The 13,533-nt window shown below is 33.8% G+C and overlaps 1 pseudogene; it reads right to left on the bottom strand.

Moving 5' to 3' along the window:
- Positions 1–1,081: 1,081 nt before the first annotated feature.
- LOC122281357 lies at positions 1,082–5,411 on the bottom strand (annotated as a pseudogene).
- Between the last annotated feature and the right edge of the window lie 8,122 nt (positions 5,412–13,533).

The raw sequence follows: 13,533 nt of genomic DNA, 5'->3' as shown, positions 1-13,533 counted from the left end.
GAAGTCTATGATGATACCGAATCTACAGCAGTGGTAGCGTCTAGACCAACGGCAGAAGAGATCGTTGATTGTACCATAGTGGACCTCTTAAAACACGAAAACAGGGTAAAATGTGTATTTATAAATTTATTCTAAAAAAATTTAATATATTACTTATTTATATATTCCCATTATTACAGGATGGATTTCCATTCTTTCATAATATAGCAGCCCATTTCAAGTAGAGAATGGATGATATTGCTTGGTGCAGATTTTAATGAATATTGATCTCTCAAAAAAATCGAACAATAATATATAATTTATTTTTAAATTATTATATATGCACCATATGTATCCAAGTAGAACAGATATTTCTAGATATTGAACATTATGCCTCTATGAATAATAAGGTTGAAGTCCCCTGACTATATAATTAATTTGAAATGAGTATATGCTAGATGTACCACAAAACCACAAATTTTACTACATAGACATTGCTAACTTATGAGCAAACATGAACAAAAGTTCAAATAAAAAATTAGTCAAAGTAATTATATCTATTTACACAATAGTCATCATGTGTTGCCATGCCAATCATATGAGGTATATAAGATTTGGAAAATGATACTATGTCCCTTCAATTTCACTGGCAATGTATTTTATTTTATTTTTTCAGTTTTCTTTTACTTAATAGTTAAGAAAGTGACTATTAGTGTATTTGTATCTTTTAAAAAAATGTTTAAAGATCTTTTAAAAAATATTCAAAAGAAAAAACAAAAAAAGAGTAGAATTTGCACTAGGAGCATACCAAGTGGGCAAACTTGGGACATGGCAAGTAGCACTTCCCATTAGATTTTTCTAGTAAAATTTGTTGTGAGCTTAGCGTAGCATGCATGCATATTCCATTTCGATAAGATCTAGAATAGAAGAGGTGAACAACCACAAGAAAAGTCATATATATATTGTAACGCCCCAATGGAAGATCCAAATCACATGACCTATACTCCAAAAGGCCTAGTCAATGATACAATTGGAGCCCCATTGAAACATTATAAAGAGCAAGAACTTCTTTTTTCCAAGCAACGTAGGATTCCATACACTACCTACCCTTATTCTTATCATATGGGTTATCACACACACACACATATTATGAACATTATGAATCTGATCTTAATGGATGATCATGGAGAGTACAATATTGGTACCAGATGAAGAGGAGTTTTCTTAGTAACAACTTGGGCTTTAACTTCACTCATGTCCAAGTGATATTTCTCCCGTCCAATGATTGGTGGAGGCAACATCCAGTCAAACCAACACAACAGGTTGGCAATCACAAATTCAACAGTAGCAACACCGAATGTCAATCCAGGGCACCCCCTTCTCCCACCTCCAAACGGGAGGAATTCAAAATATTTTCCTCGAAAATCAATTGGGTTGTCTATGAATCTCTCGGGGAGGAACTCTTCTGGCCTCTCCCATACACTAGGGTCCCTTTGTATTGCCCATATATTGACAAATACTTTTGTTTTTGGTGGAATATCATAACCTCCTCCTAGTATCACACTTGCTGATGTTTCTCGAGGTAGCAAAAGAGGAGCTGGTGGGTGCAGTCTGAGAGTTTCATTGACGATACATTTTGTTAGACAAATTAGTTCTGGACATTCCACACTTGAAGCCGATGATCATGGACTTTCCAAACTTGTAGCTGCAGATCAATCTTCTCCAGAACCAACGTGATCAACACTTCCTGATTTTCCTCTTTTCCTTATATCACGCTAGAAGTCTCATTTCCATATTCTATTGTCCTACATTAATTCTTGTAAAGCTGTAATATTCTCTTTCCATATTTACTTGTAAAACTATTACGTACATTGTACCATTTAAATATGAATGAAGCTGCAGTAGAGACGGCGTGTTGGTCTCTCTGTTTTCTACCCTTTTCTATTACACTTCTTACATGGATGAAGAAGTATTTATGGAACAACCTCAAGGGTTTGTTGATGAGAATTATCCTGATTATGTGTGTCGTTTGCACAAGTCCTTATACGGCCTTAAACAAGCACCACGTGCTTGGTTTCGCCGTCTCTCCCAGTCTCTGTTGGAATATGGCTTTATTGAGTCCACTGCTGATTACTCACTTTTTATATATGCTACTGATTCAGTAAAACTATATGTGTTGGTTTACGTTGATGACATCCTCATTACTGGGTCCAGCACCGATGCTATTGATTCATTTATTTTATCTCTCAAGGATTCTTTTCTTGTTAGAGATTTGGGTGAGTTGAGTTTCTTTCTAGGTGTTCAAGCCAGTCGTGATCAACGAGGACTTCATCTACGTCAAACCCGCTATATTACTGATCTCCTTGACAGCACCAAAATGGTGGGTGCTAAACCTCTCAACTGTCCATCAACCTCTGGACCGAAACTTTCCTCCAATGAAGGTGAGCTCTTATCTGATCCTACTGAATATCGCCGTGTAGTTGGGGCTCTTCAATACTGTACCATTTCACGTCCCGATATTGCATACACTGTCAATCAATTGTGCCAATTTATGCACAATCCTCGTGAGCCCCATTGGATTGCAGTCAAAAGAGTGCTTCGCTACCTTAAGGGTAGCATTGATTATGGTCTCTATTTTTCATCGGGTGATATACACTTACAAGCCTACTGTGACTCCGATTGGGCTGGCAATCCGGATGATCGACGTAGCACAACCGGGTATGGCATATTCCTTGGTCAGAATCTCATCACCTGGACAGCCAAAAAGCAACCCATCGTATCCAAGAGCAGCACCGAAGCTGAATATCGCAGTTTGGCCATTGTAACTGCAGAACTGTACTGGATTCGTATGCTTATGAAGGAGCTTGGTGTGCTCCTCCCTTCCACTCCAACCATTTGGTGTGACAATATTGGAGCTATTGCTTTAGCCTCCAACCCGGTCTTTCACGCTCGCACAAAACATGTCGAGATCGACTATCACTTCATCCGGGAAAAAGTACTCAACAAGGACATTCAAGTGAAGTATATTTCAACCCAAGATCAGATTGCCGATATTTTCACCAAGGGCCACACTGCCTCTCGGTTTAATTTCCTACGGTCCAAACTTATGGTGATTTTAATCCCCATCACTTTGAGGGGGGGTGTTAGACAAATCAGTTCTGGACATTCCACACTTGAAGCCGATGATCATGGACTTTCCAAACTTGTAGCTGCAGATCAATCTTCTCCAGAACCAACGTGATCAACACTTCCTGATTTTCCTCTTTTCCTTATATCATGCTAGAAGTCTCATTTCCATATTCTATTGTCCTACATTAATTCTTGTAAAGCTGTAATATTCTCTTTCCATATTTACTTGTAAAACTATTACGTACATTGTACCATTTAAATATGAATGAAGCTGCAGTAGAGACGGCGTGTTGGTCTCTCTGTTTTCTACCCTTTTCTATTACACTTCTTACACATTTCAAGTAATGCATTTTAATGATGTCATTCACATCTATTTTCGACTTCTTGCCCACCACCGTTCTCACCTCATCCTGTGCTCTCTTCATGATACTTGGATTTTTTATGAGCTCTGCCGGATTTTTTATGAGCTCTGCCAGTAACCATTCTAAAGTTGTTGAAGTAGTATCAGTACCTGCCACAAACATGTCCTGAATTTTGGAAAAAGAAAACAATATTAAACTGCGTGTGGAGTGTTTGCAATATGCACTAACAAACATACATACAACAAAGGGAGAGAGAGAGAGAGAGAGAGAGAGAGAGAGAGAGAGAGAGAGAGAGAGAGAGAGAGAGAGAGAGAGAGAGAGAGAGAGAGAGACCAGTAGGATTGCTTTGAGGTTGTCATCCGTGAACTCAAATTCAAGCATGCCATCCCTTTGAAGTTGGAGGAGAATATGCACAAAATCTTTCTTGTTAGGCTGTTCATCATTACTTTTTACTGTTTTGTGTTCCTCAATCACTTGATCAAAAAATGTATCTAATTCTCTAAAAGTTGCTTTGAGACTTGGGATGAATCCCGTAAGAACATCAACCCATCCCAAATAAGGGAAGAAATCACCAAAACAAAATGATGTCAATTGCACCATTACCCTTCTTGCTAGATATCCAAAAGTTCTCTTGCCATCTTCTTCTTCAAACTTCTGTCCAAGCGTACATCTAGAGACTATGTTGTTTGAGGCTGCAATGATCATCTCGGTTAGATTAATGGAAGTCTGTTTGGAGCACGACTTACGTACCTTATTTGTTAATGAAGCAACTTCTTCTTCCCTTATATGTTGGAATGACTGCACTCTTTTGAGGCTCAAAAGCTCGAGGACACAAATCTTCCTAACTTGTCTCCAATACTCACCATAGGGCGCGAATCCCATGTCAGTGCAACCATAGAGTAAGATTTTGGCTGCTGTGTTTTGGGGGCGGCTTGCGAAAACAGTATCATTTGTCTGCAAGACTTCTCTAGCCAATTCTGCGGATGATACCACGAGGGTTGGAGCATGGCCCAAGGATAAGAGCATTACGGGGCCATACTTCTTAGAAAGGGCTCGAAGGGGGCGGTGTGGGAGCGTACCAAGCTGGTGAAGGTTGCCTATGATTGGAAGCTTTGGTGGGGATGGAGGTAAATTGGGTTTGCCACTTCTAAATACGCGTTTAAAAAAGTACAGAAATGAAAAGATCATGAAAAGAAGAGATAGGAGGGGATTGACGGGTATTTTGTGAAGCTCTTGCCATGATTGCGGCAACCATGATAGCAGAGTTATTTCCTGATGTTGTCGAAGTGTTTGGTGCTGGTAACCCGGTTCTTTCAGCTGGCTATAAGTTTTTCAATTCTTGAGGCAGGCAATACTATATACAAATATATTGTAAAATAGAATGAGATAATTTAGGTTGCAAAATGGCGTGGGAATCTTTGCATCTTTCGCTTGTGCATATGCATACTGCAGACATGTTGAAAAGTGAAAACAGTCGGCTAGCTCTTTTCACCCGGACACTCACATGATTTCACATATTTAAATCCTGGCGTTTGAAATCTTTGGATAGAATTACAGTCAGATATAACAACTAGGCTGGGTATAGCCCAACTTATCCAATCAAAGTTATTCGTTTTACCATTTAATAATATTATTTTTTGTCAAACTTATAAAAAGATTTTTTATATTGCACAAAGAATGCGTCAAATATCTCAGAGGAATCCATCTATATAATCATGTACACAAGCAAAAGATAATTGTGCATCATTTGATTTATTTAATATATATGCTTCTATCAATTCAAATATTTAAATAATTTACCCCTTTGATATCCATGTAAACTTTTGATCATCTCATTGAAATTTCCTTAAAAATATTTTTATCAAAGAATAATGTACGTAAAGATGAATGACAATACGAAAGTAGCCAAAGGACTGCTTTGGCCGCTGTTTTAGGATCCATGCTATTGGTGGACAAAAACCTACTCTTGCCACACAACACTTTAATGAAAAAAAGGAAAGAATGAAAAGACATTATTAATTGCACAAAAGTTAATTAACGAAGAAAAGAACCTGAAAAGGAATAGTCTCTCTAGATAAGGGGTTGATTTCTTGATCATCTTTCTCCTCGATCACACGGTAACTCACAGCGAATGAGATCGAGTTGGATTTCATAAAATACAATTTTTTGTAAAATATGAAGAAAGATGGCGGCCAAGAGTCCCCTCCATTAATAAATTGATCCATTGTACGTATATTTTTCATTCAGCCATAATAAACGCGTTACATCTAACGGTTATTGTTTATTAATTTAAATAGTTTTTTATATTATTATTTCTCCCGCACTTCATCGCCTTTCCTTTCTATCTTTTCATTTTAGCCCTTTATAACTTTCGCACAAGCCCCACTCTCTTGTCTCTGATTTACTGATCTCTAGCACTCTGTTTATATTGTTTTTAACTTTTATTCATGCCAGAAATTTTGCTGTTAATAATAAAGCTTCCGGCCTTTCAATCAAGTGTGGTGCATCTGGCCGCTCAAATAGATCATTAATGGAACATATACTAAAAATTAAATTGCCTATTTTTGAACAAACCAGGTTTGTTTGGTTTAAGCCAAATCTACTTCAGTGAAAATGATCAAGACATCATGCGTTATTTCATGGTTTAAATAAAATATAAGAGGAAAAAACAAACTCTAGGTAGCCGAAGTCGTTGGCAGGAATTTTTTTTATTTTTTATTTTTTTTTATCGCTTCGCTCTCTTTTTTAAGTAATTTAAAATATGATATTATATATGAGACACTACAACAAAATACATTTTTTGGGATGAAAATTTTCGTCCCAAAATATATAGATTTCGTTTTAAAAGATTTTTTGGGACGAAAAAATTTCGTCCCAAGGTCGTCCCAATATCACTGTCCCAGAAGATATATTGGGATGAAAATCACAATTTCGTCCCAAAATATATCTTTTGGAACGATTTTGAAATTGACCGTTCGATACCGTTCGAACGATGACCTTTTTTGTCACGGTTAAAATTCGTTCCAGAATGGCATTCGAATGCTTCTCAGTTACCATTCGAACATTAATGTATCTTTTGAATGGTTATCAAGATACGTTCAAACAATCAATAGAATTACGTTCGAACATTAAAAGAACAGATTGAACGGTATAAGAGATCGAACGGTGCTGATCAATATTCGAACGCTATGGTAATGACCTGCGTTTGAACGTTTTTTGAGCATTTGGTATCGTTCGAACGGTTTGGTCATTAATATTTGAACGGTACATTATCGTTTGAATGGCCTACCCATTAATGTTCGAACGTGACACGATCGTTCGAACGGATATTATGTTTATTAAAATCAATAATTATAAAAAAACTAAATAGACATCTATAATATTTGAAAAACATAAATTAGGAACTGTTTAATTATTCACAAAAGTTTTATAATAAGTGTGAAGAAATAAATAACCATGATACTAGCATTGTTCATAATAATTAGATAATGTCATAAGCTAGACGTAAAAAACCATCAGTTGGTTGGAGGCCTGTACTGTTGCATAAGCTGTTGCATTTGGAGTTGCATATCTCTCCTAAACTCTGCTTGTTCTTCTTCATGTTGTTTGAGGCGCATCTCCATGTCTCCTTGTCTCGCCAATTGAGCCTCTAACTCTTGTTGTTTTGCAACCAATTATTCAATATAACATGTATCAAACAAATAATGCAAGATATGTTAATTAAGTATTTATATTATTAAATAATTAGATAGTTGTTTTATATCTTTCAAAATATTTTATTAATTATAACTATTTGTATTTTAATTAACATTTTAGTTAATAATTATATACAAATATTGTAATTAACATTCTAGTTAATAATTATAACTATTTGTATTGTAATTAACATTCATTTTATTAATTATAATTTGAAATTTATATTTTAATTCAAACTCATTTGATTACTTTTAACTTTTAAGTATTTAAGTATTATTAAATCTAGATTATTTGTATTTTATTTAAAATTCATTTTATTAATTCAAAGATTAAGTATTTTTGTGTTATTAAAACAAAACTATTTGTATTAACCTATAGTTGAATAATTCAACTATTAAATATTTAAGTATTATTAAATCTTAGATGATTTATAATTTAATTCATTCTCATTTGATTACTTTAATCTTTTAAGTATTTAAGTATTATTAAATGTAGATTATAAATAAATAATTTTTAATTCAATTCCTGCATTTAAAGTATTAATTATTTTAACACTGGCCAACATAACGTTCAAACGGTGCTAGTCACCGTTCGATCTAAGGACATACATTCGAACGACACACGAATACCGTTCAAACGGATTAATTCCAGATTACAGTTGTCTTCAACCTCCGAAAACCTCAACATTTACAGTCTAAATTACATCAAAAGATAGCAAACTATATGACGAACTCATTATAGCAAATGAAAACACTTATATAAAATCTAAAATGAGAATATATTTAAGGAGAATACCTGATTTGGAGAGATAAACAGGAAAATCCACCCGTACCCAATGCCCAAAACTTAAATACTCTTCACCAAACGGTAAAAACAACCTCTTAATCTGAAAATATAAGAGATTGATAGAAGTTAGTAATATTTGAGGGTTGGATTGAAGAATAATAGCGTTGGTTGGAAGAAAATGAGCGTGGGAGCGACTGGAAGTCAACTGGAACGAGTGCGAGATTGAGAGGTTCTGTCGTGTAAATGTAGAACATTGACGTTCGAACGGTTATTTAATGAACGTTCGAACGTCAAATAGATTAGCGGGAAAATTTTCCCCCTCGAATTAAACGTTCGAACGTGAAAATGGTCGTTCGAACGTTTTCTTATACGTTTGAACGGTTATTTTAAACCGTTCAAACGTCAAATTAAAATGTTGCTTGTTGTATTTTTTTTGCACTATACCTTTAAATATAATAACTTGTAAATATACTATAATTTAGAGACATAGTAATATAACTATATAATATATAATCAAACATATATTATATAGTTTAGTAACATATATAGTATAAAATATCATATTACATCTAGTATTATAGTCAAGTACATATATTAACCTATTATATATAACATATATATGGTATCATAGCATAGGGTTATATGTATCACATGCATATATATAGTGTTTATTATATTATATTATTATTATAATATTATTTAATAATAGGATATCTACTATTATATATAGTGTCATCTCTACTACTAGTAATTAGAGTGTATTATAATGATACAAAAACTAAAATTGAGTATATATAGTGTCATTTATAGTGCTAGAATAGAGAGTGTCATCTAATTAGCCTATAACTGCAATATAATATGAAAAATATACTAAACAAGTCATGTAATACATATACTATTAAATATATATATATTAGTTAATATCACATATAATATATATGTTATATAAATACATGAACATAGTTTCATGTATATAGTAGTCTCTATTATATTAATTATACTATATAATATAACTTATACTCTATACTATATAATATTCAATAGTATAATATATTTTAATTAAATATAATATAATATATACTATATATATAAAAAATTATAAATATAATATATAGTGTTTAATAATATATAAGCGCATTAAATATATTGCATTTAATATATTTAACAGTTAAAATATATTATAATTGAATTAATTATTATATTTAATATAATTAATACTGAATATTGCATTTAAATAACATTTATTATCATGAAATTTGGATTAATTAGGGAAGGGTATTAATTTTCAGTTAATACGTTCGAACGGTATTAACTTACCGTTCGAACGGTAACACGTTCAAACGCTTCAAATAACGTTTGAACGGTGAATATGCATAATTTGAACGTTTATAATTTACTGTTCGAACGGTTTGTCAATTTCCTTCCAAATAATTTTGCCTATCGCGCCAATATTACGTTCAAACGGTAACAATTAAACGTTTGAATGGTTAATCATTAACGGTCGAACGGTTAACTTATTTGGGACAAAAAATTTCGTCCCTAAGAATAGCGTTCGAACGCGTTCGAACGGTCTGGCATTCCGTCATTATTTTGGAACGAAATTTAAATTTCGTTCCAAAATCTCACTTTTTGGGATGATTTCCAATTCGTCCCAAAAAATGATTTTTGTTGTAGTGAGATATTGTACATATAAAAATATACGAAGTTATCATTAATAGTCCAGGAAGTATTTGAAATGGATAAAAAAATATTAAAAAAGAATATTTAAATAATATAGAGAAAATATTGATAAGCTGATGTATGATGTATTGTAAAAGTTAATATGTAAAATAAAAAAAGTAGGTTTTGGTAATATATTTTGAATAATATGATAAAGAAGCCAATGTGAATGCTCTAGTGAGTTTCGCATCCAAAATCTGTAGACATTAGTTTGTGAATCATTTGTAGCGATTTAAGACATGACGCAAAATGCAAATTTTGTGCATTTGAATCATTTTACTAGTAGTGACTGATACCTCATTGCTAAAAATTACTATTTACAACGAAACCATATAATCGAAGATAATCTTGATGGAAAAAATTAATTTCGAAGCTTTTTTAGTCTTTTATGATGACATTAACATGCCACCAAATGTGTTATGTGATCGATCATGACTGTCCTCCTTAATGTGGCTGAAAATATAAACGTGAAGGTGAGAGAAGGGAGGTCTTCATTTTGGTTTGATTGTTTGTTGGCAAGTGGGTCACTTTGTGTTGATGGGAATGTTAAACCGGCTGATCTTAAAATACAAGATGTCTGGGTAAATGGCGCCTAGGATAAACACCACCTTGTTCAACTAGTTGGCATAGAAAAGGCTAGAGGATTATGCCTAAAACTATGGCAGGCAAAGATGGTAAGGATATTATAATTTGGAAATCAGCAGGCGATGGATGCTTTATGTCAGCCACGACTTGGGATAATATCTATATAAAAGGATGGCAGTGTGGATGTGGAAAGCCAAATTTAATGGTCTGGCTGTTGACTCTCGGGTGTAGTCACTCAGTATTCCATTAGCCTCTCATTGCGATTGTTGTGCATAGGGTAAAGCTGAAACATTAGATTATATTCTATGAATCTGCGTAGTGGGTGTGTTGCGTCTGAAGTCTGGAAAATGGCTACTGTAGCGCTAGATATTCCGCAATTTGGATATTAAATATTCATCTTCTAATATTATCTAGGTATTACAATTTTCCTTATAAAATATTAGTATGTAAATATGAGCCATTAATAGAATGCAAAAACCAAAACATGTTAACACGAGAAAACTCACCGAGAAGGCCATTTAGTCTTTTATTTTCATATGTTTTTTTATATTCTGAATTTTTTTTAAATAATTCATAATATCATTAAGAAACACTCGCTTAATCATTAAGTAAAAAAAAAAAAAAAAAAAAAAAAAGAAGAAGAAGCTATCAGGACTCACTCTTGGGATGCCAAGCATTTTCCTAAAAGTAATTACATAAAACAAACTTTATGGTTTCATGGGAAGACTGCATGGTAGAAAGGTTTAGGAAGATTTAGATAGTAAGTTGACATGAAAATTAAAATTTGAATAACAAGTTGTTAGAATATTATTTTTTAATATTATTATTATTTCGAGATTTAAAAAAGTAAAATTAATTATTATATTTTGGATGAAAATTTAGAAAAAAAATATAACGATGAGATGAGAAAAGATGAGGAAAAAGGTTTTGGGAAACCAAACCTCCCCTAATGTCACTTTTGTAAATAACTAAGTTTCTAGAAGACTGAAAGCAAGCAACCGGCTTACCGAGAGAGCACGATGGCAATGACCCACGGTGACGGCTCTAGGCAGCGAAAGCTAACCACGATGGTTCCAACATAGGTTGGCACTGTCTATGTTTTTTTTTTTTTTTGTGTGTGTGTGTGTGTGTTGGTCGGTTGAATAGTGTTGTTGTTTGCTCGTTTGCCGTGCTTGAAGGAAGAAGAGTTGTGCTTTGTTTCGATGTAGGGAAAATAGGGGACGTGGAGGCTTGTTGGGAGGTTGGGACATGGTGGCTGGGCTATTTTCATGGTGGTTCAAAGCTGGCTATGGTGGTTGAGCAGAGGTTGCTGGTGGTTTCGTTGGCTGTCCACAATATTTAAACGTGGTAAATAATCAACTATAGTCTATTAGGCCAAAAAATTATTTCTCGATCCAAATGTGATAAGAATACATTTTTAACGATTTATTTTAATAAGAAAATAATACATAAAAGATGGCAAATGATATATATAGAGTCATGCATGGATGCAGATGGATTATTTTCAATATAGTAATAAAATGTCATCTCCCTGCCTAGGCAATATTAGTCTCACACTATAAGAATCCCACACTGCTCAAGTGTGAGACTTGTATTGCCAAGAAAACCTATAAAAGTACCACCATACTACAATACAATTTACACAAAGTATTAAGTAAAAGTTATACTTGATACATATTACTATATTTATTTATAGTAAAAGTAATAAATATTTATTAATATGTATAAATAAATATTTATATAAAAAAAATTTAAATATGCAGAGCGAGGTAGCCCACTCGCCCATGTGGGGCGGGCAGGAGCAGGGTAGAAGGGTGTGAACCCCTGCTACCCATCCCTAAGACGTTGGGCTTTCGCATTGCACTTTCCTTATGGTGCCATGGCGTGCTCAGTTGTCTCACGATGTAGCGGCATGGGTCTTCTTGGAGGTTGTTGTTTCATGCTATAGGGGGCTGATGGGAGGCTGTAAGGGTGCAAAGTCGTGACACATGTGGGCTTCTTTGGTTGTGATAAGAGGTTGTGTGGTGGGACATTTCCTTTCTCTCAGCCTGACTAGGTGCTGTGGCGGAGGAGTGTGGGGGCCTAGGTAGGGCTTGATATATATATAGAAGTGTTGCTGTATGATTCATGTGCTTGGTACAGGGGTGGACATGGCTTAGTTTTAGTTAGGGGCGTGGTCTCTTGGTGGTTTTGTTGCGGCTTGTGGTTGTTATGTAGTGAAGGAGTTTTGGCGTGGGAGGATGATGCTGCAGCTTACGGTTTGGGTTGGTGTGGAGGAGAGAGTGTGATGTGGGGCTTCGGTTTTTTAGTCTCTGAATGTAGAGGAAGGGTGTGGCAGCTCTAATTTTTGATGAGGAAGATGAGCCTATGTGCATGGCTTGGAAATTTATACACAAATTAGTCTTGGCGTAACAGATTTGGGTCAATTTTATGGGCTTGACCTAGGAATCCTAGAGTTTTTCTGTTTGGTCTATATTTTGGGCTTCGCTAAATAGGTTGGCCCATTATATTCCAGGGTATCATTTCAAATTCTAAAATAAACTTGTCCCATAAATTTTTCGGATCAATTTCTAAATAAACAAATTTGATTACTTGGTCCATAAAATATTAAAATGCTTTAAACTAATTATCATGCTCAATAAAAATCCATATTCCGCCATAGTAATATTTTGAGCCATTGACCTATTCAAAATTACGCAATAAATCTCAAATGGGCTTCCAATAATTATTAACCTAAAAAAAATTTAAATAACGCAATTTGGCTTGATCTTGGTGTGAGACTCGAGTGTAATATGTCATCCGACATGTTTTCAATTTGATAAAATACCTAAGATTTTTTTAGCAAATTTGTTGCGAGAGTAGCATTTTTCATTTGATAACAACCTTTCATTTCATTAAGAAAAAACAATGAATTCTAAAGACTTGTTTGGGAAGTGAGATTTTCATCTGATTTCAAAATGTTTTATAATTTCATTCCCAAACATATCATTCAAATACGCATTTTTTAATTTCAAATTTTTAATTTTTTTAGCTAATCATAACCTAATCATTACAACTTTTTCAAACTTTCAAATAAAATATAAAAAATAATATAACTTTATCAAATTTTAAAACAAACATAATAATGAAAAATTATATTCTCACAACATTTTAACTTTACAATATTTTTATTCAACTCTCTCCCCTTTCCCAACACTCAATAAAACATCTTTAAGTCAAATTATTTCATTATGATTCACAAACTATTTCGTACTATCCACAAATCATTTCACTATAA

The sequence above is a fragment of the Carya illinoinensis genome, chromosome 11, assembly GCF_018687715.1.
Source record: "Carya illinoinensis cultivar Pawnee chromosome 11, C.illinoinensisPawnee_v1, whole genome shotgun sequence".
In the NCBI taxonomy this organism is placed as follows: domain Eukaryota; kingdom Viridiplantae; phylum Streptophyta; class Magnoliopsida; order Fagales; family Juglandaceae; genus Carya; species Carya illinoinensis.
Note: the sequence above shows the minus strand (reverse complement) of the source record. Positions and strands in the feature narration are given on the sequence as shown.